This window comes from Heptranchias perlo, chromosome 12 (assembly GCF_035084215.1).
Source record: "Heptranchias perlo isolate sHepPer1 chromosome 12, sHepPer1.hap1, whole genome shotgun sequence".
In the NCBI taxonomy this organism is placed as follows: Eukaryota; Metazoa; Chordata; class Chondrichthyes; order Hexanchiformes; family Hexanchidae; genus Heptranchias; species Heptranchias perlo.
In genome coordinates, this window is record NC_090336.1 from 38,784,340 (window position 1) to 38,810,518 (window position 26,179).

The 26,179-nt window shown below is 39.7% G+C and overlaps 1 protein-coding gene across 6 annotated transcripts in view; it reads left to right on the top strand.

Moving 5' to 3' along the window:
• The window catches only part of LOC137327980 (serine/threonine-protein kinase BRSK2), a 734,949-nt gene that overhangs the window by 180,217 nt on the left and 528,553 nt on the right, over positions 1-26,179 (top strand). Inside the window, exon 1 of one of the 6 annotated variants that reach the window (XM_067994007.1) lies at positions 3,795-3,881. The exons of the other annotated variants lie outside the window; for them this stretch is intronic. The gene's annotated coding sequence lies outside the window, so the exon portion shown is untranslated. Of the gene's footprint in view, positions 1-3,794; positions 3,882-26,179 lie in introns of those variants that run through there. 6 annotated transcript variants of the gene reach the window in all.

Sequence of the window (26,179 nt, forward strand, 5' to 3'; positions counted from 1 at the left end):
AAGTTATGTTAAACTTGAATAGAACCTTGGTTAGACCACACTTGGAGTACTGTGAACAGTTCTGGTCTCCATATTATAAAAAGGATATAGAAGCATTGGAGAAGGTGCAAAAAAGATTTACTAGGATGATACCAGAATTAAGAGATCATACCGAAAAGGAAAGGTTGAACAGGCTGGAGCTCTTTTCTCTAGAAAAGAGAAGACTGAGTGGTGATCTGATCGAGGTCTTTAAGATTATGAAAGGGTTTGATAAGGTAGATGAAGAGATTATGTTTCCACTTGTAGGGGAGACCAGAACTCGGGGCCATAAATCTAAGATAGTCACTAATAAATCTAATGGGAATTCAGGAGCAACTTCTTTTACCAGAGACTGGTTAGAATGTGGAACTTGCTACCACAAGGAGTAGTTGAGGCGACTGGCATAGATGCACTTAAGGGGAAGCTAGATAAACACATGAGGGAGAAAGGAATAGAAGGAAATGATACAGTTAGATGAAGTAGGGAGGGAGGAGGCTCGTGTGGACCATAAACATCGGCATGGACCTGTTGGGCCGAATGGCCTGTTTCTGTGCTGTACGTTGTATGTAATTCTATGTAAGCTGCCTATCCTGAGTTACAATTGACTAGATTCCTGTTTGCCCATTGTGGCTGAAGTAAAAGATCCAACTATAGAGACAACCGTAATGCATTGTATTAGTTTGTAAAATTGTTTGTGTTACTGTACTCTACATCAAACAGTGGTCATAAGATAGGAAAGTACAAAACATTCTTTACTTTCACCGATATCGAAGGACGAACAATGATATGTGATATTTTGTGCTCCAGTATCTTTATTTTGAATATTATCGCTTAATCAAAGGTCATTCTAGGAACATTTCAGTCAGCATTTTTTGTGAATTATCAGCAAGTGAGAGCATCTATAGCCAATTAAAATTTAAATGACAACTTGATGAATATCATGCAGATGTACAGTAAGGTCAAATATGTTTTTGGATTAAAACTGCTAAATCACTCGTCTGTTTTGTAGTTGCAATTCAATACAGTTCGCTCTAGATAGGCATCTCACCTGTTTTCGCTTATGCCACATTTAATTGTTGTTAGCTCAGGAAAGACTTTGGTATATTTTGATTTTAAGTGAGCCAGTGTTGAGGGCTGCCTGAGGGTTGCCTGGTAGTTCAAATTTCTAGGTCTACCAGTTTCTCAGCCCTTCACGCCTCAGTTGGGTACGTTCTGTTGGTTATGATATGGCTATTGTTCGAAGCACGATACAAAAGCAGTGCACAAGTACTGGATCGAGATGAACTGCAGTTAAATATTGAAGTATTTTAGCTCAGGCTGTGCATATATTGAATCCTTAGGGATTTTAAAATTTCTGGATTTCAGAAATATACTTAAAATTTGTGGTAACTGTTTAGTGTAGCATTCCTATTATTTTATCGTGTGCTGTAGAACTTATGTTTTCAAAAAAAAATAGTGGAATAGAGAGTCACACTGTGAAGAATGAAATTTTGTGGCAAAGCTTTTATTTTTGTGTATATATATAAAATATTTTATTCTTGGTCTGCCAGGCTAAGCAACAGTTGCAGTTGAGAGAACCTGCTTCCAGGCCATCACTTTTGCCACTCGGGCACTAAGAGATGCACGAGCAGCTTGTCCTCTGATTGCCTTGGCCCCCATCTTCCCAATGGGAAAATGCTTTGCCTCCACTTAATGTTTCCTCACAGCCAAGGATCTGAGACTGGGGATTAAGTGGTCCGGGCGATCATCTCCCCTCTCCATGGAATCAGACATTGACGTGCCACTGTGCTATGCCGCATAATTTTTTATATTTCTTTCTTTCTATGTTTCTGACATTGAAGGGTACTGAAACTCCATACATACCTGTCATTCTGTCACCACATTTTATTCTTGTGGGTGAGATACCGAGAGGCTAACATATGTGCACTTGGATGGGCGGGGCACTGTAGCAATGAATCCTCCTATGGATTACTGACAGGATTATGTGAGCCAATCAGTTCATTGAGAAAAATATAAATAAGAAAACAGTTCCTCTATTTGTGCCAAACTAAAAATTTGTTTTTAAACACATTTGCAATTTTGTCGAAAAGTACATCCAAGGTCCTACCTTGGCAGGATGACAATGAATGAAGTCCTAAAACATATTTCAAAGAGAATTATCCTCAGCAATTTATGGAATGCAAGTCATAAATTGCTGTAAGCTTTCAGCAGTAAATAAAGTGGCAGCTACTGCATTTCCATTGCAATCTTCTCCATAATGATATTTTTTGAAGTAACTTTAGGAGTTTTTGTGTGAAAACAACACTGCTTAAATTGTCCAGAATGAGTGTTGAAAGATTATAGCAGGCTCAAGTCCTCACGAGCTTAAACTATGTCAAACAATGGTTTGTTTTGCTATACGAATTTGTATCTTGCAAGCCAGCTTATCTTAGCCCCACCAACGATATGCGTTTATAAGAAGTGAGTCACGCTAGAAGTAGAAGATTCATGATGAGCTGTAGGATATGATTGTCATCATCCAATTTATATGTCATTAAATCTTGTGTATTCTGTGTGTATCATATTGGGTAAAAATCCAGATGTAATTTTTAAACCCACATGATATGGTCCCCTAATTGTGGAGTGTTTTCAAATTCCTACCTGGCAAACTCTGTTTACCAATATGCACCTGCTTTGTGGAATCTGAAAAATATTTCATGGAGGTGACGTTATCATGCGTGTTATTACTGTCATTCTTGTAATTCTGCAAAATATCTACAAGGGAAAGGAGAGGCATTGCAAAGGGGAGCACTCAAAGCACAATAGTATGGTGATAGGTTGAAGTCTGCCTTCTTGCCTCCACCACTTCCATGATCGTTCTGAAAACGGCTCTGCAAGTTGCAGAGTACAGCACTCCCTACTCAAGTTGCATAAAAATCAATGAAGTACAATTTAACGCACCTAACCGGAGAGTTCCTCTCCAGCAGTTCTGAAAACATAGCAGAGTGCATTAGTGAATGAGAATGCATGAGTTTAAGGTGAAGTGCTTTTTAAAGTAAGAGGAAGCTCAGAAGTCATTTCCCAATACATGAGAAATCTTGCCTCTACGCATTCTATTTGAATCAACTAACTGTAACTACGTAGGGGTAAAAGGGTAGCATGATTTTAAAGATCGATGGACAAGCATTAATAGAGTTGTTATTAATCTACTGTATCCTTAGAAGTGCAAAAACATGAAGAAAAATGTGAAAATGGTTGTTTTCTTGATGTGTATTTTGGGCAAACCTAGGCAAAATAGTGAAGAGGACAGGAGGAAGAGCTGGTGATCTGAAAACCCACCCACTTCACTCTCCAACCTCTCTCCTGTCTTATTTTTCCAACATTCCAAACTCTGTCTCAATGCTTTTCTGCATGTTTAAATCAGGACTTACTGCACTGTCTCCTACTCTAGCTTATTTTTTTTTACAGTACCTCCAAAACGGTGGAACTCTTTACCTCCTGCAGTTTGGCATGACCTTCTTGATTTACCTTGTGTTCTCTCTTTTCAACTTTGGTGGCGTGCTGCGTTATGGGCCTTGGCCTTTCGTCTAGGCTTCTCAATTTAATAAAAGAAATAGGGGGAGTCAGCCTGATTAGATTTAGGGCATCATTCAAACACTAGGTTAAAAAATAGTTCTACACATTGTTCCTGCCACAGGTAATCCCACGTACAGCACTGAGAGATACATGTAGCTGTGAAGCAGTATTGCGAGTTCACCTGTGAGGTCATATGGAATCTTTGTTTCACAGACTCTCTTGTTGACTGTCGGAGCTTGACTCCAGAGAGCTGGTTATAACTCAACATGGAAAGTAGTCAGACGTGAAGCGACTGGAGAGTCCAACAGGTAAGGCCCAGTCAGGATTTCCAGCTCAGATGGAGTCCAGGCTTCCAGCCCCAATTCTACCACAGCAATACCAGCCAGGCTGCTGCTTAGAGAGAAGACACAAGTGCAGATTAAGTGGAGGAAAAGAAAGGATGATGGACAGGCAATAGCTTAGGCTGATTTATTTTTAAATTATGAAAAAAAACAGATTATGTGTTTTTTCTTTTATTACGCAGGATTTAGAGAAAAGCACTTAACAGACATGGCGTGATATTTTTTTAATGAGCATAAAGAATGAGACAGATTGCTGTAAACCCATAGAGCAGAGCTATATTTAAAATTTAATTCCAAAATGAGAGTGAGTCATTTTCATAAAATAAAATTTTAGAAAAAGTGTAGCTAAAATAAATAAAATTTAGCAGGCCTGTTACATTACATTTTAGTTATGTCCACCCTGAAGTTTATACAGTTAAAATAAAATTCTCATGCATGTTGTTATTAAACCAGCACTCTTAAATAGATAATGTCCCCTGATAAATTGCACTGTAAAGCACATCGGTGACATTAGTAATGTAGTGGTGCCATCATATTATTCATTGCATCTAGCTCAAGAAATTCTTCAACATTAAGAAAAAAACAATTGAGAATACCAGTTTATTCACATGGCTCCTCATATCTTCAGTGTGACGTGTTTCTCATGGGGAATGGTTGACAACTAGCATAGGCTGTCCCTTAACAACTGGCGTAACCTTGCAGAGGCCTATAAGTCAACTGCTTGCCGATCACCTCATTCTGGCTCAGGATGAACTAAAGAAAGTCCGGAAAAACATTCTTAAAAGGATGAAAATATTGCTGATATGTTTGAAACCTTTTCAGAATGGGAAGAAAAAAAACTTCAAATAGTTACAAATACTACAGTTATAGTAATAGATCATTTATTGCAATGTGATCATGTTCAAATGTCCTTAATTTTAATCTTAATCTCAATAAAGTCCAATTGCCAGGGCGTGCTCACTTTCCCGACTTTTAGCTCGGTTAAGCCCATTCAATCCATTTTTGCCTGAATATTAATTGGAACCAAATCTGGAGCTTTGGGTGTGGGAGAGAAAATCAAGATGTAGAATCAGTCTGGGTGGAGTTAAGAAGCACCATGGGGCAGAAAACACTGGTGGGAGTTGTCTTATAGGCCTCCAAACAGTAGTGGTAATGTAGGGGATGGGATCGAACAGGAAATTAGAGACGCATGTAACAAGGGTACTACAGTAGTCATGGGTGACTTTAATCTGCATATAGACTGGCCAAACCAAATTAGCAATAATACTGTGGAGGATGAATTCCTGGAGCATGTATGAGATGGTTTTTTAGACCAGTACATTGAGGAGCCAACCAGGGAACAGGCTATCCTAGATTGGGTATTGTGCAATGAGAAGGGGTTAATTAATAATTTTGTTGTGCGGGGTCCTTTGGGGAAGAGTGACCATAACATAATAGAATTCTTCATTAAGATGGAAAGTGAAGTAGTCCAATCCGAAACTAGGGTCCTAAATCTAAACAAAGGAAACTACGAAGGTATGAGGAGTGAGTTGGCTATGATAGATTGGGAAGCTTCATTAAAAGGCATGACGGTGGATAGGCAATGGCTAACAGTTAAGGAACGAATTCATGAATTGCAACAGTTATACGTTCCTTTCTGGCGCAAAAACACAAAAGGAAAAACGGCCCAACCATGGCTAACAAAAGAAATTAAGGAGAGTATTAAATCCAAAGAGGAGTTATATAAAGTTTCCAGAAAAAGTAGCAAGCCTGAGGATTGGGAGCAGTTTAGGATTCAGCAAAAAAGGACCAAGAGATTGATTAAGAGGGGAAAAATGGAGTATGAGAGTAAACTTGCAAGGAACATAAAAGTGAACTGCAAAAGCTTCTACAAGTATGTAAAAAGATTAGTGAAGACAAATGTAGGTCCCTTACAGTCAGAAACGGGAGAATTTATAATGTGGAACAAGGAAATGGCAGAACAATTAAACAAATACTTTGATTCTGTCTTCATGGAAGAGGACACAAATAACTTCCCAGAAATGCGAGGGAACCAAGGGACTAGTGAGACGGAGGAATTAAAGGAAATTAGTATTGGTAAAAAAATAGTGCTGGAGAAATTAATGGGACTGAAATCCAATAAATCCCCAGGGCCTGATAATCTGCATCCCAGAATAGTTCCTGCAGATTGGAGGGTGTCAAATGTAACCCCATTATTTAAAAAAGGAGGGAGAGAGAAAACAGAGAACTACAGACAGGTTAGCCTAACATCAGTAATAGGGAAAATGCTAGAGTCTATTATAAAGGATGTGATAACAGGACACTTTTAGAAAATATCAACAGGATTAGACAAAGTCAACATGGATTTATGAAAGGGAAATCATGTTTGACAAACCTACTGGAGTTTTTTGATAATATAACTGGTGGAATAGGTAAGGGAGAACCAGTGGATGTGGTCTGTTTGGATTTTCAGATGGCCTTTGATGAAGTCCCACATAAGAGGTTAGTGTGCACAATTAAAGCACATGGGATTGGCGGTAATACACTGGCATGGATTGAAAATGGTTAACAGAGAGGAAACAGAGAGTAGGAATAAATGGGTCTTTTTCGGGGTGGCAGGCAGTGCTTGGGCCCCAGCTATTCACAATATATATCAATGATTTGGATGAGGGAACCAAATGTAATATTTCCAAGTTTGCTGATGACACAAAACTAGGTGGGATTGTGAGTTGTAAGGAAGATGCAAAGAGGCTTCAAGGTGATTTAGACAAGTTGAGTGAGTGGGCAAATACATGGCAGATGCAGTATAATGTGGATAAATGTGAAGTTATCCACTTTGGAAGGAAAAATGGAAAGGCAGAGTATTATTTAAATGGTGATAGATTGGGAAATGCTGATGTACAAAGGGACCTGGGTGTCCTTGTACACCAGTCACAACGCAAACATGTAGGTCCATCAAGCAGTTAGGAAGGCAAATAGTATGTTGGCCTTCATTGCAAGAGGATTTGAGTATAGTAGCAAGGATGTCTTACTGCAGTTATACAGGGCCTTGGTGAGACCACACCTGGAGTATTGTGTGCAGTTTTGGCTCCTTACCTAAGAAAGGATATACTTACCATAGAGGGAGTGCAGCAAAGGTTCACCAGACTGATTCCTGTGATGGCAGGACTGTCATATGAGGAGAGATTGGGTCGACTCGGCCTGTATTCACTCGAGTTTAGAAGAATGAGAGGGGATCTCATTGAAACGTATAAAATTCTGACAGGGTTAGACAGACTGGATGCAGCAAGAATGTTTTCCCTGGCTGAGGTCTCCAGACCGAGGGATCAGTGAGTCATGATACGGGTTGGACATTTAGGACTGAGATGAGGAGAAATTTCTTCACTCAGAGGGTGGTGAACCTGTGGAATTCTCTACCACAGAAGGCAGTGGAGGCCAAGTCACTGAATATATTTAAGAAGGAGCTAGATAGATTTCTAGACACAAAAGGCATCAAGGGGTATGGGGAGAGAGCGGGAATATGGTATTGAGAGAAGATCAGCCATGATCATATTGAATGGTGGAGCAGGCTCGAAGGGCCGAATGACCTACTTGTGCTCCTATTTTCTATGTTTCAATGAGAGGAAAAGGAAATAATTACACCTCCTGCCAGATGACCGTACAACAGCATTGACAACAACTGTGCAGCAGTCTGAACGTGTCCTGCTGTGCTGCAGGGTGATGTGCAGTACTGACTAGCGTTGCTGAAGAACAGTGACAAAATATCAGAATGTTTTTTAAATTGTAAGAAAGGATTCAAAAAAGGCCAAGACACTGCTGCGTAACACAATGATTCAGAATATTCATAATCAGTGTATCTGAGATTTTGGATTAAGCTAGTTTTATATTTACTGGTAATGATGTACTTCAGCAAGAAGCCTTATAATAGCTCTATCCTTCTACTATCCCACATAAGAACATAAGAAATAGGAGAAGGAGTGGGCCATACGGCCCCTTGAGCCTGCTCCACCATTCAATAAGATCATGGCTGATCTTCGACCTCAACTCCACTTTCCCACTCTATCGCCATATCCCATGATTCCCTTAGTGTCCAAAAATCTATCGATCTCAGTCTTGAATATACTCTATGACTGAGCAATCCACAACTATCTGAGGTAGAGAATTCCAAAGATTCACAACTCTCTGAGTGAAAACATTTCTTCTCATCTCAGTCCTAAATGACCAACCCCTTATCCTGAGACTATGACCTCTAGTTCCAAACTCTCCAACCAGGGGAAACAGCCTCTCAACATCTACCCTGTCAAGCCCTCTGAGAATTTTATGTTTCAATGAGTTTGCCTCTCATTCTTCTAAACTCCAGAGAATACAGACCCATTCTACCCAATCTCTCCTCCATAGGACAACCCTCTCATCCCAGGAATCAATCTAGTGAACCTTCATTGCATCCCCTCTAAGGCAAGTATATCCTTCCTTAGGTGAGGAGATCAAAACTGTACACAGTACACCAGGTGTGGTCTCACCAGAGCCCTGTATAATTGCAGCATGACCTCCTTACTCTTAACCTTTATTGCAAGGGATTGGAGTATAACATACCATTTGCCTTCCTAATCGCTTGCTGTACCTGCATGTTAACTTTCTGTGATTCTGTGTACAAGGACACCCAAATCCCTCTGAATACAGGCATTTTTAGTCTCTCACCTTTTAAAAAAATATTCTGCTTTTCCATTCTTACCAAAGTGGATAATTTCACATCCAACCAAATCTCCCCTCCCCCTCTTTGAAACTTTATTTTTAAGTGGAAGAATATACTTGTGAAACCTTTGTCTTGTGATGCCTGGTCTTCTAATTGAGGCTCCCTCACTTGCATATTGTTTAAGGCTAGCTGCTGAGATTTATTGTTTCAGGACTATCCTTAGTCTCTTGGCTTTCTCTGCTTTTCAGTGATATTAATGGAGCATGTCTCAATTCTTGAGATGGACGAGCACAGCTTTTAAATCTGTTCTAATGTACTTAAACACCTGTTAGAAACATTTTTATTTTTTTTTTGTATTTACAGGCAGTCTCCACCATGAGGAACTTATTTTTGATGAAAATTTTTACAACAATTTAAAAATATAGAAATTTTTTTAAGGAATACTTGAGAATAAGTCTATTTCAGGGGTTTTATCCTATCCTGGAACTATCCTTTAAGTGTAGCAAATGGCAAGTTTCCTAATTTTATTAAATTTTTGAAGATCCCTCTTTTCTAAGGATGCTGGGACAAGAGGATAACTTGTGACCAGCCATCTGTCAATGTTGCTCTGTTAACCAGCTGGTAGAAGGCACTTTAACATCGTAGGAAGAGTCAACGGATTTTAAAAGGGAAGGTCACGCTTGATAACCTTACTGAATTATTTGAAGAAGTAACAGAAAGGATAGACAAGGATAATGCAGTAGATGTAACATATTTGGATAAGGTACTGCATAGTAGACCCATGATTAAGGTCACAGCATATGGAGTCAGGGGACAAGTAGCAGAATGGATAGCAAGCTGGCCACAAAACAGAAAACGGAGAGTAGGGGTTAAAGGTAGTTATTCAGACTGGCAAAAGGTGGGAAGTGGTGTTCCACAAGGATCGGTGCTGGGAACACTGTTGTTCACCATTTACAACAATGATTTGGACTCTGGAATTGGAAGTACAATTTCAAAATTTGCGATGACACCAACTTGGGGGGTATAGATAATACTGAGAAGGACTGCGTCAAAATACAGGAAGACATTAATAAACTTGCAGAATGGGTGTGTAATTGACAAATGAATTTCAATATAGATAAGTGTGAGGTGGTACATTTTGGTAGGGATAATAAGGAGACTACATACTCTTTGGAAAATAAGAGTCGAAATGGGATAGAGGAGCAGGGGGATCTGGGGGTACAGATACACAAATCACTGAAAGTAGCAATGCAGGTTAATAAGGCCATTTAAAAAAAAAAGCAAACAAAGCAATGGGGTTCATTTCTAGAGGGATAGAATTGAAAAGCAGAGAAGTTATGTTAAACTTCTATAGAACCTTGGTTAGAACACACTTGGAGTACGGTGAACAGTTCTGGTCTCCATATTGCAAAAGGGATATAGTGGCACTGGAGAAGGTGCATAAAAGATTTATTCGGATGATACCAGAACTGAGGTTATACCCATCAGGAAATATTGAACAGGCTGGGACCCTTTTCTCCAGAAAAGAGAAGGCTGAGGGGCAACCTGATGGAGGACTTTAAGATTATGAAAGAGTTTGATAGGGTAGACATGGAGAAGATGTTTCCACTTGTAGGGGAGACCAGAACTAGGCGCCATAAATATAAGATAGCCACTAATAAATCCAATATAGGGAATTTGGGAGAAACTTCTTTACCCAGAGAGTGGTTGGAATGTGGAACTTGCTACTACAAGGAGTAGTTGAGGTGACTAGCATAGATGCATTTAGAATCATAGAATGCTTACAGCACAGGAGGCCATTTGGCCCGTCAAGTCTGTGCTGGCTCTCTGCAAGAGTAATCCAGCCGGTCCCACTCCCCCGCCCTTTCCCAGTAGCCCTCCAAATATTTTTCCTTCAAGTACTTATCCAATTCCCTTTTGAAAGCCACGATTGAATCTGCCTCCACCACCCTTTCAGGCAGTGCATTCCAGATCATCATAACTCGCTACATAAATGTATTTTTCCTCATCTCCCCTCTGGTTCTTTTGCCAGTTACCTTAAATGTGTGTCTTCTGGTTACCGACCCTCCTGCCAATGGGAACAGTTTCTATCTACTCTGTCCAGACCCTTCATGATTTTGACCACCTCTGTCAAATCTCCTCTCAACCTGCTCTGCTCTAAGGAGAACAACTCCAGCTTCTCCAGTCTATCCATGTAATTTAAGTCCCTCATCACTGGAATCGTTCTAGTAAATCTCCTCTGCACCCTCTCTGAGGCCTTCACATTCTTCCTAAAGTGCGGTGCCCAGAATTGGACACAATACTCCAGTTGTGGCCAAACAAGTGTTTTATAAAGGTTCATCATAACCTCCTTGCTTTTGTTCTGTGCCTCTGTTTATAAAGCCCAGGATCCCATATGCTTTTTTAACCACTTTCTCAACCTGCCCTGCCACCGTCAATGACCTGTGCTCATATACCCCCAGGGGTCTCTGTTCCTGCACCCCCTTTAGAATTGCACCCTTTAGTTTATATTGCCTCTCTTCGTTCTTCCTACCAAAATGTATCGCTTCGCACTTCTCTGCATAAAATTTCAGCTGGCACGTGTCCGCCTATACAACCTCTCACTTATCTATATTGAAATTCATTTGCCAATTACACGCCTGTCTATGTCCTCTTGAAGTCTATCACTATCTAAGGGGAAGCTAGATAAACACTTGAGGGAGAAAGGAATAGAAGGATGTGCTGGAGGGTTAGATGAAGAATAGTGGGAGGATGCTCGTGTGGAGCACAAACACGGGCATGGACTCGTTGGGCCGAATGGCCTGTTTCTTTGCTGTGCATTCTATGTAATTTGTTCTCCTCTATTAGCACCCAGCACTAAGTGCGCCCATATGATATTACTGCCAAAATAGGGAACTTACCCTTGTGGAACCGAAAGAATTCATGGGCATGAATCTGAATCCTATTACAGTGACATGTAGTACTGGAGTACCAATACATTGCATTGTAACACCACTGATATTCTCCTCCTTTTAGTCTGAGGATCTTGAACTTCAATGTTTCAGAATTTTGACCTGTATTTTTTTTTTAAATGACTTCTTATCTGTATTGCCCATGGTGGCTAATTGCTCGTCAGTCAATGGAGTCAAATCTAATGAAGTAGCCTTTGTTCAGCTCTTTCACCTGGAAGAATGTAGACATAATGTGTGCAGCTCTAAATGGGGAATGATTAAAGATAAGAAATTGAAAAAAGTGAGTCAAGAAATTGAAAAAAGTGAGTCAAGGCAGAAACTGAGTGCTTATATGCAAGCTGAAATTATGTTTCATTGTAACATGCATTGTGTGATCAATCTCTATGAAAAAAGCGTAATTGTTGCAAAATAAAAGGGAAGGCTTTGATCGGTTTTAAACTGTTTCTGCTCTAGCAGCTCTCCATTGTTTCTCCAAAGGCAGGACTTTTAAAAGTTTGGTTTATGGGCTATTGGACCAATTGTATTTGCTGGACTGAGCAATAGGTTCTGGTACGCTATTAAATAACTCCCTCCCCCTCTCCCCAGTTTAAACATTTATTTCTAACCTGTATTGTTAAGAGTCAGTGATCTGTAAATTTTTGTGTTTGTACAAAGCGTGTAATGTAGCATAAAATAAGAGATTCTGGGCCAAGTATGGTTGAGCTTTAGAAATATTCAGTGTTAAAACACCATCACAAGAATGGAACAAACTAGTACCTACATTACCTATTTTTAAAAAAAAATTGTGTTTTGTCAGACGTGAGAGCCTGTAAACCAAGCTGTGCTTATACCCACCACATACTGAAAGGCAATTCAAAACAATTATTTTTGTTATATATTTGCAGAGTTGCATTAGCCAGCGATACTCATACTATGGTCTTGAGGGGGTTGTCTCTTGCAGCCGATCTTCCCCTGACCTGTGACCTAAGCAGACTTGCTGCTTCACGTGTCTCTGGGCCTACATTCATGGCTTGCCCAGATATGGGATGTTGGTTCAGTGCTGTTCCCCTCTTCTTTGTAAAAGAAAGAAAGGAAATACTATCAGAAGGCATGGCTATTCCAGATACTCCTACAAGAAGTGAAAAAGGCTCCATTAGAACAGAACTATCTAGTAGAACTATTGATCCTACAGTTTTATTTATCCTTTTTCTTCCTGTGAGAAGTGCCTAGTGTCTAACTTGGAGACTGTCAAGTGTCATGATTTAAATCAAGAGGATCACCATGTGGGGACTCGCAGGCTTACCATCACTCCATAGTGCAACATGATGCAGTATTCTGGAGCGTGGCCCTCAAGCAATACATTAGTTGGGATTGTGGCTTCTTTAAAAATAGATTACTCTAATGATGGTTATTGGAAAATAAACTTGGATTACTTTAAAGGGTAAACTTTGAATCTGAAGCATACGAAACAGATGCGTGCAGTATTAACAAAGAAGACATCACATTCGAGAGAAAAAAAGACAGTTTCAAAAAAAGAGTACAAGGGTACAGACTGTATGATACTACAGATGCTTACACCAGACTGTTGCCAATTTGATTATGTACCAAAATCTTCTGAAGTGAAACAAAATGAACCACAATTGTTAATTGTTCCTGGCAGCTCTGCCATTTGTATTTGGTGTATGGGATATAATATTCAATATGTATTCTCCTGTTCTCTGGATCCCACCTGATCCACTGATCTGGATTCTGCATCAGCTCATCTCAGTCACAACGTACTGAACCCTCCCTTCAGCATGATTTGCTGAACCTGCAAGATGCAGTTCAGTCCCCACCGCCACTGTTGACATTTGAACTTGATGCATAATAGCATTGAACAGCAAGCAAGAAGAAACTTGCCAGCTTTCCATTGCACCATCTAATAGAAGGTCAAATACCATATTGAGCAGGCAGTTGGGTTCAAAGGTCATCTGCACCTGCTGAATGTCCCTGCTCTGCCGGAAAACCACCTCTAACAGGGGCCAAATATTGTTTTATTTCAACAAAAAAACTTATGCTCAGTGTGAATTAAGTACATAAATATTTATTTTCTTTTTACTTTGCTATAAATGTTGCTTATACATGTGATGCAATCCCTATTTGCTTCTGCAAATAGCACACTTGAGCTGATGAGCAGAAATGTTGAGCCTCTCATTGCCAACCCATATACGCACGGTCATCTCAGTGGTTTTCTGTCCTTGTGCCCTTAGGAGACCAGATTGAAATTAAACTTATGTCATACATAGCGGTGTTTTAGATGTTTTAAATCATCCCCTTTCTCCTGGTATAAATTTTAATTTTAAAATATTTTTCAGTTAACATAAAAATATTAATTACCCCATGGTGATCTTATATTTTTATGGCAGCTTAATTCTCTTGCTTGCAAAGAAGTAGTTCAGCAACTTGGTGAACTGCATGCTCTTTTGGGGTATTATGGAACGTAGCCATGAATCCAGTCTATAGATCCACTTTGTACATATTGCTACATTAATGACTGGTATCAGGCTCACTGCCTTCCTGCTGCGAAGGATTGCTAATCATCCTGGGCTACATTTCCATTTCATGTGTGTGTGTGTGTGTGTGTGTGTGTTGTGGGGGGTTGTCTGTTCGCCAACTTGTTGTCCAATTTATTTTCTTTCATCTCTCCTTTGCTAAAGGCAATGTGTTCCGTTGTGGTACAGATCCAAGGATGAAAGCAGCCTGCCAGCGCCTCGCCGAAAGTGGCCATTCTTCCTTTTGTGAGCCTGAGTGTTAAGAGGATCCTCAATTGTGGGGAGCATCACAATTGATCGCCATCCTATCGTCACCCAGAATATGCGCATGCACACGTTTCAGTAGGGTACAACAATCAGGAAGAGAAAACCTACCTGAGTTTTTTTTTATTATTCCCTCTGTAGGCTAGAAATACTGTGCCTTTACTCTTACATCAGCTGAGATGAACCAACTCACCAAGAATCAGGGATTAAACTTGGAATCTTCCTGATCTATATGGCTTAATACCACATTTATCCTCTGTGCTGTTGAACAATCTTTATGCATGTTTACCTCTAATTTAGTGGGACTGTATTGTAATAATACACCTCTCTCACATTCCTGGACAAAGTATAAGGAAAAGCTCGCCATCTGATGTGATTCTTGACTCCTCTCACATCTCTAGCCTCCAACTGTTTTCATAGAATCACAGAATCTTACAGCACAGAAGGAGGCCATTCAACCTGTCGTGCCTGTGCTGGCTCTTTGAAAGAACTGTCCAATTTAATCCCACACGTCTGCTTTTTCTCCATAACCCTGCAAATTAGTCCTCTTCAAGTATGCGTCTGATTGCCTTTTGAAAGTGCCTATGAACTATGAAAGGGTGGGATGCCCCATCCTTTCAAGTAGAGCGTTCCAGATCTTAACAACTCTGTGGAAAAAAAATCTCCTCATTTCCCCTCTCGTTCTTTTGCGAATTATTTTAAATCTATGACCTCTGGTACTGACCCACTTGCCAGAGGAAACAGTTACTCTCTACTTGCTCTATCAAAACCCCTCATAATTTTGACCACCTATATTAAATCTCCCCTTAACTTTTCTGGCATGACCTTTCATCTCGGCCTCTATTTTAGCAATACTATTTTGGCCATTTCACTCTTGTTTCTTACTGAGCTCCAAATATGCCATCTTACATGCTTTTCCTTCTCTCTGCATGTTAACTATATTGATATCAAGACTTGCACCATCTTATGTTCCAGCACATACTTTCCCAGGACCTCAAAGCCATGAAACTCCTTTCTGCCTGTAAGTCATCTTTTTATCCTACAATCTACGGGATTCTAAGACCCAATTGGGGTTGGTCCAGAGCCATGCAAGTACTGGGAGGGAATGTTCAGGGAGGTCCACTGAGCTCATTAAGAGTGTTCTGTACATGAAAGAAATGCGAGAGAGAATGGTTGAATGACGCACCTTTTATTCCTTTGAGAAGTTTGACATTTTGTTTTTGAATGTTCTTATTTTAGTGCAACCATACCAAAATAATGATTAAAATCAAATTCAATGGGATACAGAGCCAAACTGACCATAGTAATAAAAATAGAACCCTATATCCATACAAAATAACACATGAAAATTAGTGGGGCCTACAGTATACTCTAGTACAGTAACAGGTGAAACAGTGTAATCTGACTATATTGACTAGGTTTGACTTGTATTTGAAAACATGATGCAGTTAGGATTTTGATTAGTGTCTTATATATTAGGATGTAAGAGTACTCACAGCGAGATTCTTACTAGCTGAAAACCCTTTACTGAAATACTGTTCTATCGTGAGATAGATAGAGTTTAATTTTGTCATGTATAGTACCTGCTGAGCATGTTCTTGCTCACAATATGTTCAACGGTTACTAATACAATGCTACCAAAAGCATTTGTGCTCAGTTGTTTTATACTTAAAACATTTGTGGTGGCTTCAGAAAACCTTTTGTTGATTTAGCACAGATTCTCCACAGTAAATCCCCAGCAGTCAAAACCTATTTTCCCAGCGAAGCTTTTCACCAAAGTGATTGAAATTCATTTTCGGTCCGCTTTATTGTACTTTTCATCTGATGAGGAAATGGGAAACACACAGATAAAGTTTGTCCTTGGGGAGATACTACATGATGGGTCTTTTTCTTTTCCACTTGCAGGTTGGCTGTTGCACAGCTGGTAAGGTGTAATTTTATGTTCCACCTCATTAGATGCCCAACCCAAACAGGCGCTGTGCAGCTGAGACACTCAGCATGGCGGCTGGACAGTCGTAAACTAGATCTGCATCATGTGACCAGTGGCCATGTACTTGCTGTGGCTGAGGGTGGGCTGGTAATACTGTGGTCTGCAGATTTCTTCCATAGTCCTTCAAAACTGAATTAGATAGATTTAAAGGTATATTTACTGGACGGTTTTTGGAAGGGAGAAGATTTCTATTCTGAAAAATACTGATTGAGGAAAAATTGTTACGAAATGAACGACAAAATAATGAGACCAATGTAAGCTTACAGGTGTGGTGGTCCCGCTGTAATTTCTCCCCCCATGTTGCGCTGGGGTTCCACACAAGCTATTTGATTAGGGGGTGGGGGGGAGCGATCACAGCTCAGCCTGGTCCTGCACCCATGCACACACTTTGTCACTGAATGGTACATAGGAATAGCAGCCCTGGCTGGCGCTTCTTTTCCCATCACTAGCTCTGGAACACTGAGACCAAATGCCTCACTCCCATTGATCCCGGTTCAAATTAACATAATCAGCACATACCAGGGTTTGCTTCCTGGTCTATTTGGCTTCATATCACACCATACCGTGCATTTACCAACTCAGCTATTGAGAAACTCAGTTTATGTTGTTTTAAAGGAAGGTTTCAGTTTGGCTGACTCAACACTGCACTGAATGATGCTTTTTTTTTCTGGCCTTCAGTCCTTGTGTAGCGTGTGCTAATGCTGTATTCTTAACAATATTCTAAACTCTTATTGGTAAAAGATTAAAGAAAAACAAATCAGCAGCTGAATACTACATAGTAATGTGTTTCTTTTAAAATTGCAATATTAATGTGTGCTTATGTTGTTTTTGAAAATTGAGTCTATGGAACAATTTAAGGTGTAAAAAATCAAAGACTGAGGATTTTCTAAATCTCTTCAAAATTCTAGACATGGGAATTTCATTTCCTGAGCTTGGCAATCATCCTGTATATTCTTGCTGCATAAATTAGACAGTTTGCCTCAAGAGGTTAAATCAATTTTGGACCTTGGGTACATGCTGTGTTAGCAAACAAAACTTTTTAAAAAATAAAATGTTAAAAATCCAAAAGAAATATGTGAAAATTCATCTTTTTTTCTCTCACCGCCCCCCCCCCCCCCCCGCCATCTCTTCATATTTATCAGCAAACTATAGGAGGTTATCTCTCTATAATTGAGGTGCTTCAGGATTTGCTGGGGGAAGAATGGCAGCAGTTAATCCTGCAAATGTGTACAGCATAGAAGCAGCAGACATGTAATAGCAGATAACAGAATGTGTGGCCAAAATGCCCACTGTAGGGGGGATGTGAATGGACACAAAGATGGCAGATGGACACAGCAAAATGATTCTATATTTAGCAGAGTCATTAGAACTCGAGCAGGTACGTGGTGGGTGGTCGGTGCGAAGTCGGTTGTGCTGCTCATTTCACAAACAGTTCTTTCTCCCCCTTCATGTTCGCATTGTTATGCTTTTCTGTCGCTGCATCTGCCGAACACACAGCCTGATATAGCTTCTGTCATCGATTATATAGGATACCACTTTCCTGGCTGCTCCCACTCTTCGTAAGGTGCAGGTTTCTTATGCTGTACTTGTGGTCGATACTCAGTGCTAGTGATGCAAAATCTATCTCCTGGTGGTCTTGCTGTCAGTATCACTTGTCACACACTGCAAAATTGACAGCTTATACTGCATTGCTGATATTAGTGTAGAGCACAAGTCCATGCACCCCAGGCCAAATGCGCAATGTAATTGGAGCATTAGATATTCTACACTTTAAATTGTCAACAGAAAGATCATTATCCTGTTTAGAAATGCATTTACTGATAGTGAGTGTTATACACATGTTTGTTAGTGGCTTTGGGACGTGGGTCAATCACAATACGGCAATTTACATTCTATCATAATTGTTCAATTTCTAGAAACCTCTATTAACTTTCCTTTTACCCGTCTCTGCTCCAATGGAGAGAGTCCCAGTATCTCTTGCCTCATAACCATGGTTTCCCATCCCTACATTCATCCTGGTGAATCCACGCTGCATGCTCTCTTTGGCTTTAATGTTATTATTGCTTCTTGACTTCTGTATTCTATCGCCCCTATTTGTAAAACCCAAAATGCTGTTGGTCTTTTTTAAGATTTTCTGAACTCTCACTTTCAGGGAATTATGTATTTGAACCCCTGATCCCCTCTCGTCATTCACAACTATCAAAGTCTTTTCATTAAGTATATATTCCCTTGCCTTGTTTTTCTTCCCAAAGTGTATTATCTCAAACTTGTCCACGTTAAATTGCATCTGCCCTTTCTGCTAACCTGGCTATGTCTTCCTGAAGTTTTTTTGTGCCATCAATAAATTTTGAGATTCTGCTCCCTGTGCCCAACTCCAAGTAATCAGTACACACTGAAAATAATAATGGACTTCTAGGGTACACCATTTCAATCCTCCAATCGGACCAATATCTATTTGCCCTAATTCATTGTTTCTTATCTGTCAACCAACTTTCTATCTATGTGGCTACATTTCCTCTTCTACCCTATGCTTAAATGTTTCTAACAAGTCTCATCGAATGCTTTCTGAAAAATCCATACACATTACATCTACTGCATCCCTTTCATCTATCCAATTAGTCACTATTTTAAAAAAAACTCTCAATTTCTCAAGTGATTTACTTTTAACAAATTCATGCTGGCTGTCCTTGATTCGTTCATGCATTTCTGAATGCTCACCAATTTTATCTGGAACTCTGAATTTCAGGAGCTTGCCCACAACTAACTAACTGGTTTATCCTTCTCTCCGTTCTTGAACAATATTGAGTTACTTTGCAAAATCTTTATTTCATAAGTGCAGTCCCAGTTTAAGTAAGTCAAATATCAGAGGGAATTTTGGAGGGCATAGGAAAGAAAAGAAAAACTTGATCCAAATTTCTGCTCAGTGCAACTGTGCTGATGCTGGTTATGCCAGAGGTAAAGAATATTCTCCCAAGTTGTAGCAGCAAATAGAAGTTTCTACCTTAAGAATTTTGACCCAGTAAATGACCTTGGAATTCAAAACCTATTTCAGTGGGTCAGCAAAGAATAATCCTCCAGCAAATGGAGCAGTCTCACTTTTCAAGCAGCAAGCCATCTGATTTTCCTCTTGTGCTTGTCTCTCCACAAATCCAATTTTGTTAATTTAACAAACATTTTTTTAAAATCCTGCATTTAGACTCTGACACAAAGTAAGTCAGGTGTCTATGCAGGAATATGAATGCTTAATTTTCCCTCTTCCCATTCTCTTCCTCCATAAAGTGACTCGGGTTGGATTGCAGTTCCACAGCTGGCAGCAGCTTTCCAGTTATTCATCCAGTTGTCCATTATTCACGTAGGAGCATGGGCTATTGCATTTGGCAACTACAAACTACTCTCATTTTTTTTATATATGTATCATTGGTCAACTGCAGTGGCTCCATTGCTGCCCTGGTTGTGATTGCTTAACTCAAGACAGGAATGTGGTGAAGTTCATCATAGCCATGTACGTCAACTGGAATCACCCAGATCACCTGTGCAGCTCCTGATTGCTGTGGAGTGGTGGAGTTTGGGGATCTGCCTTCAACATCGGGAGCAGAAAATTCAGAGCTGGCAGAGGTGACCTGGGATCCTCCCAGATAGATTGAGAAACTTGTACGGTATAATATCACCGTATACATTACATTGCTGAACCATCAAGAGTGAGCTGTGTGTATGTTCTTGAAAGGAAAAAAAAATAAAGCAGAAAGATTAGTGCTTTTTCAATATACCGACCAGAACAAAGTGACGCTCAGTGTATTGCTCATGTATAACATTTCACTACTTTGCTGCTGTTAGGGAAAATAACGTGCTATACCACGCTTTGGACAAGGTAATAATTATAGATTCTAATAATGATAGACTTGCATATCAAACGCAGGTTGGTGGTATCTGGGGATTGCCTCATTGGGTGCGTGGAATTCATGTTCCTTTTTGAAAATGTCTTTGTGTCCATATTTTTTTTTTACTTCAGGCACCATTCCCTGACTAGAAGACTGGCTCCCAGCACATTCCATCACTGGCACTTGGTGCCAAAGTGGTGACTTGCCTGAAACTCCCCCCTCCTCTTTTGTAAAGAAAGCTCCTTATCTCTGCTGAGCCACCCTCCCAATTCTTCTATTGAGATTGGGAACCTCACTGTGTGCATGAACCGGAGTCCCAACAATTGGAGAAATTGCCATAACATTAATGCTCATTACAGCTAGAATCAGCAACAGCTTATGTGGTTTCATTCACTTCTGTAGAAGCTTTGTGTTTTACTTCAGGAAATAAGCCTGGTGTTGCTTAAAAAAGACACAAATCCTGTGTGATAGTCTATTGTTTCCACTATTGATAGTGCTGGTTATGATTTCTGCTATTTACAAAAACAGCTGAAAGTAAAGCAGATTTATTAGAAGGACAACTGTAACAAACAGTGCTCTAATGCCAGAACTGCATAAAGGAATGGTCTATGTGATTACAGAGCTTCAAGTGCTCTCAATACGGTTATCACCATCACCACATTGTAGCAGTAACTTAAAACAGTAAATGCAATAGAATTTCAGAACCTCCCCACCTTTGGTAAGCCTTGCATTACATTAAGTCAGTACTGAATTCTGTGTGGGAAACAAACTGTGGTATTGACAATGGGCCAAATCTTGCTGGAGCAGGGCATCTCGCAGCGTGAGCCGTTACTTGGCTTCTTCCTGCACCCTTCAGTTCAAATATAATTTGTGCTGTAACTTTCTGGAATTGGGAGCTGATAACGGTGTGGCAAGGGCAACGGGGCATCTGGGACCTTAGTGAACGACCGAATCAACAGTTTATCTAGTTAACTAATGAGATTTAAAGATTGGGAAAGAAACAGAGGAACGATGGAGAAGGAGGATGAATTAGAGTGGGTAAATTGGAGTCAAATCAGGTATAGGAAGAAAAATAGAGGGAAAGCTTGGGTTAAGAGAGAGAGGAAAAATAAGAGACAGAAAGGGAAAGTAAGAAACTCTAAGAAGAATTTACTACATGCAGGAATGAGACTCAGTAGTTTAAATTGTGCCCTTTTTGGGCTGGAGAGATTGATTGGCATCGCATTAATAATTATCAAGGCGTTAAAACGGTACATACGCTGTCAATTATGAGCCCTAACTTTCTGCGACGAGTTTAATGGGCAATTCCAGAAAGTTCTTAAAAATAACGAGGAGGTTAAGGGCAAGATGCCGTTTGTGCGAAGCGAACAGTGAAGTGGCTTAAACTGAGCAGCAAGTTCTGGAGTTTCACAACTCATGGCATATCTCTTCTTCCCCTGAGCTTGCTGGCTGATTTGCGCATTAGTAACGGGGGGCGTCGTCAACTTGCTGTTATTTTTCCAGGAAGGTTTGGCCCAAAAATACTGCTTATAATTTTTGTTATGATAAGCTTTGATGTCTTTGTCAGCACATTATTGTAAAGTATAACATTTATCTTGAATTAAAACAGTGTTAAGACTGGAGACAGATTTACGTAATTGAATCTCAAATTACATTAGGAATCTCATAAATGGTCGCTTGTCTCATTCATATGAGACTTAGTTGTATTTTTGAAACAGGACTTCATGTGAGGGTTTTTACCCTTCACATTTTCCCTTTATTCTGCAAAGTCCAAAACTGAAGAGGGTTTGATAGGGGAGTTGTGGGGGAGGGAAGGGAATCATTCTATTTGCTTCATCTTTGATTAAAATTAATCAAACCTTACCCACTAATGCCGCCACTACTGTAAGATGCAGAAGTAATTGGAGAAATGTATTTTTAAAATTGGGACCTTTTTATTATCCAGTTTTGCAAAATTCCAGGCAGCCTATGTAAATACCAGACAGGTGCCAACCTTACATTTTCTCTAATTTTTCCCTGCAGGCTTGTATCTTCACAGTCACGCTCATTGCTATGGCTGTGAGTGACTGTTTGCACTATGTGAGTGCAGAATCTGCATGTTCATTTACTAGGGTCTGGAGTGGAGAGCAGCATTAGAGCAGTTGTCATGCTAGTTTGCTCAATTTCTGGTTCACAGGCATGAATTTGAGTTCCAGTCTTAATGGACAATCACACTCTTGGCTAGTTTGTGGGGCACGAGAAATTTGACCAGGGAAGGAGGGGAAGTAATTGATGGCACTCGTAATTCCACTTTAAATGTACTCTGGAATGCTTACATACAATCATCGTTTTCTCTGCGGACTACAAAAGAGAAATTGTGTTTCTCCTGCACTGGTAGGTTAAGGGAGCATTCTTCTTAATATTGCACTGTGAGACTTATGAAGCAAAATATTACAAATGGTAAAAGACATCATTAAGGACCCCGAATGAGATGAGAATCCTCACAGGATAAATTTGTTTATGTTCTGGAAAATAAAGGCAAAATATTTCCTTTATACCGCAACCATGGTGGTCCTATTAATGCTGCAGGCCCAAAGCTTGTGAAATGCTAAAATTTATATTGAATCCCACCGCTGGTGGTTGATGTGCCACTTGCATTCCAGTGCTGGCGGTAAAACACAATGACCTTTTGCAGTAACCCTAAAAAGCCATAATATATTCAGCAGCAGGATTATCACAAAACTAATAGCAATAGGGCCTATGTTGCAAGGTGGCTTCTTCTATTGGTGTATTTATACTCTGAACTTCATTAGTCTCCAGGAATCTAGACTCTCCACCCTATTCCAGATTCTCAGGCGTTCCCAAAAAAAAAGCCATATTAGAGGAACATAGGAAACATAGGAACGGGAGTAAGCCATTCATCCCCTCGAACCTGTAATATCATGGCTGATCTGTATCTTAACTCCATTTACCCACCTTGGTTCCGTAACCCTTAATACCCTTGCCTAACAAATAATCTATAATAAATTATAAAATTTATTCCGTAAGAAATAACAGTCAATAAGCTGATTGGCTTTATCTTTTATAAAGGCCTAATGTCATCTTGTGAGCCAGTTATAAGTCTATTGGAATATTACATAGAATTTACAGTGCAGAAACAGGCCATTCAGCCCAACTGGTCTATGCCGGTGTTTATGCTCCACACAAGCCTCCTCCCACTTCATCTTCATCTCACTGTATTGACGTATCCTTCTATTCCTTTCTCCCTCATGAACTTATCTAGCTTCTTCTTAAATGCATCTATACCATTCGCCTCAACCACTGCATGTGGTAGCGAGTTGCACATTCTCACTAATCTTGAGTAAAGGCTTTTCTCCTGAATTCCTTATTGGATTTATTAGTGACTATCTTCTATTCATGGCCCCTAGTTTTGGACCCCCCTACTAGTGGAAACATCTTCTCTACGTTTACCCTATCGAACCCTTTCATAGTTTTAAAGATCTCTATCAGGTCATCTGTCTTTTTTCTAGAGAAAAGAACCCCAACCTGTTCAGTCTTTCCTGATAGTTGTACCTCTCAGTTCTGGTATCATCCTTATAAATCTTTTTTTGCACTTTCTCCAGTGCTTCTATATCCTTTTTGTAATAGTTTGGATAGAACAGATAAAACCAGTCAGATTGTCCGCAGGAAGGTAGCTCCACTGCTGAAAGGGGACTGATGAGGCGTAGCATATGAGTGTTATTAGACTCCTTGCTAACACTGTTTGACTAATGTCAAGATAGTGCCAGGTAATTGGACTGCATGCCAGGAGAAAGATAGAGAGAGAGAGACTGATTTCAGACAGCCTGGATATTCACACTGGAGTACCATAGGAATAATATCAGCATGTAACCCACCAAGAATGATGGAGTTTCTGTTCTATTAGGCCTCTGGAGTGTCCACCACAGCACACTGCAGTCACTACTGGATTACTCTGCTATAGATGTAGTAGTTTTTTTTAAACAAAAAGGTAGAAGAAAGGGCAAGCATTAACCTTGTGCCAGCTTTGATATATTGGGCAACAAATCGTACAATAAATGTATGGTAGGCTTTAGGGCTCAGCAGAAATTGATAAATTAGACCAAAGCAGTGTCCTTTTTTAAATGACATTTAATTTTAAAAGACTGTTGCTTTCGTCTTTCACATTAAACAAGATTTCTGGCAGAAGCACCCTCCAATGATGAGACCATTTCAGGTAACCTGGAGCTAGTGTAATGGTGCAACAGAGGCTTCCCAACAGCACATTAACTCTGTAGACCTCAGGCTGCTAAAGCTGGAAATGGATAATGTGCTAGATAGGTACGAGTGAGATGATTTTCTTCAGGCTAAAGACACGAGTTATTAGTTCAACACATTGTGACTCCTTACCAGGCACCCAGCTGAGAACATTGATTTAACCTAAGACAGTGCTGTCAACATCAAAGACATTTTAAGAGTGAGATTTATGATCAAAAACAGTGAGACACGTTGCAAACTCCATTTAAACCTATTTGGATCTGTGTTTATTTGTAGGTTTGAGATACTTCAGAAAGAGTCTCAATCCAAATGAGTGAGGCTTGATAGGTCTGCTAAGACTGCAGGTTGAACTGTACCAGTGTTTTACTACAGCAATACCAGGCTTTGTGTTGTCTCTCCATCAGGGTGCCAAATGACTGCCAGCAAGGATAAAATAAGAGTCTGAATTAAACAGTGGTTTGCCTAGTGGGGCTCTAGATTTAAAGAGGTATGGTCCACTAGATTTAAAGAGGTATGGTCCACTAGATTTAAAGAGGTATGGTCCACTGATAAAATGTGTCACAGTTGGTATTTTTTCATAAGTCTGTGAACCACATAAATGTGTCTATTTTTGAGTTGAAACAAAGAGATTGTTACATGTTTCATAGGTTTAAATATCAAAATGAAAAGTCGGCCCAGGGTTCTGAGAAGGTGCGAGGTTTACGGTTTTGTCCATTTGCCAATCTACTTTTGAAGTTTGATACTTTCTTGACTTTGGGGTTTAAGGTTTATTGACATTTGAAACAGAACTCCAAGTGTAAATAGATCATTTTTTTTTATACTGAAAGAAAAAACTTGCATTTATATAACTCCTTTCACAACCTCAGGACATCCCAAAGCGCTTTACAGCCAATGAAGTACTTTTTGAAGTGTTGTCACTGTTGTGATGTAGGAAACGTGGCAGCCGAACTGGATTTTAAAAAGGCTCAATTTGCTAAAGTACATTTTATATTTGTGAAGTTTGTTATATTTGTATATAATTTCATGGTGTACATTATCACTACTCTTTATGGCTTTTGATTTCTTTAATTTTTTTTAGGTACCAAAACTGTTTCAAGAGCCTTTGAGCATCATGGCTCAGCTTTGAAACCATCGTAATCCTCAAAGATTTCCAGACATTCGAAATGAGTGATCAGACAGATCAGATAGTTCATATGCTGATCATTTGAAGTAATGTGTCAACAGACAATGAATGCCTGCTTTGCTTTAGGTCCTACATTGGGACCTATATGTGAGCATGGAGGGACTACTTAAAGTAAGATCTAAAGCTAAGTTACAGCACACACTATACTTTGATGACCATAAGTTATATATTAGTGAAGCAGTACATTAAGTACAACAAACCTATTTTGAACACTGTGAAAACCCACAAGTGGCCTCAAAAAGAGCTGTTGAAAAGGCTGTAAAGACAATGACTATGGGGATCATATTGGTAATTTAAGCTCAACACATCACAGAAAAGAATCCAAAAAGAGGACAATCCATTCACTAGTTCAAGATAAGTTTTAGATAAAAGCATTGCAGTTGTTTCAAAAGTTGAATACTAATTGACACACTGGATTGGCACACAATCTTTAGTACTAATGGAGGGAAATAATTTCACCAAGACATTTATCTAGTATCACAGGGCTAGTAGACAAAACTAAAACTAAGTTACACACCATTGCTGAAGGTTTAGAAGAATTAGTTGCCTTTACTCCAAGATTG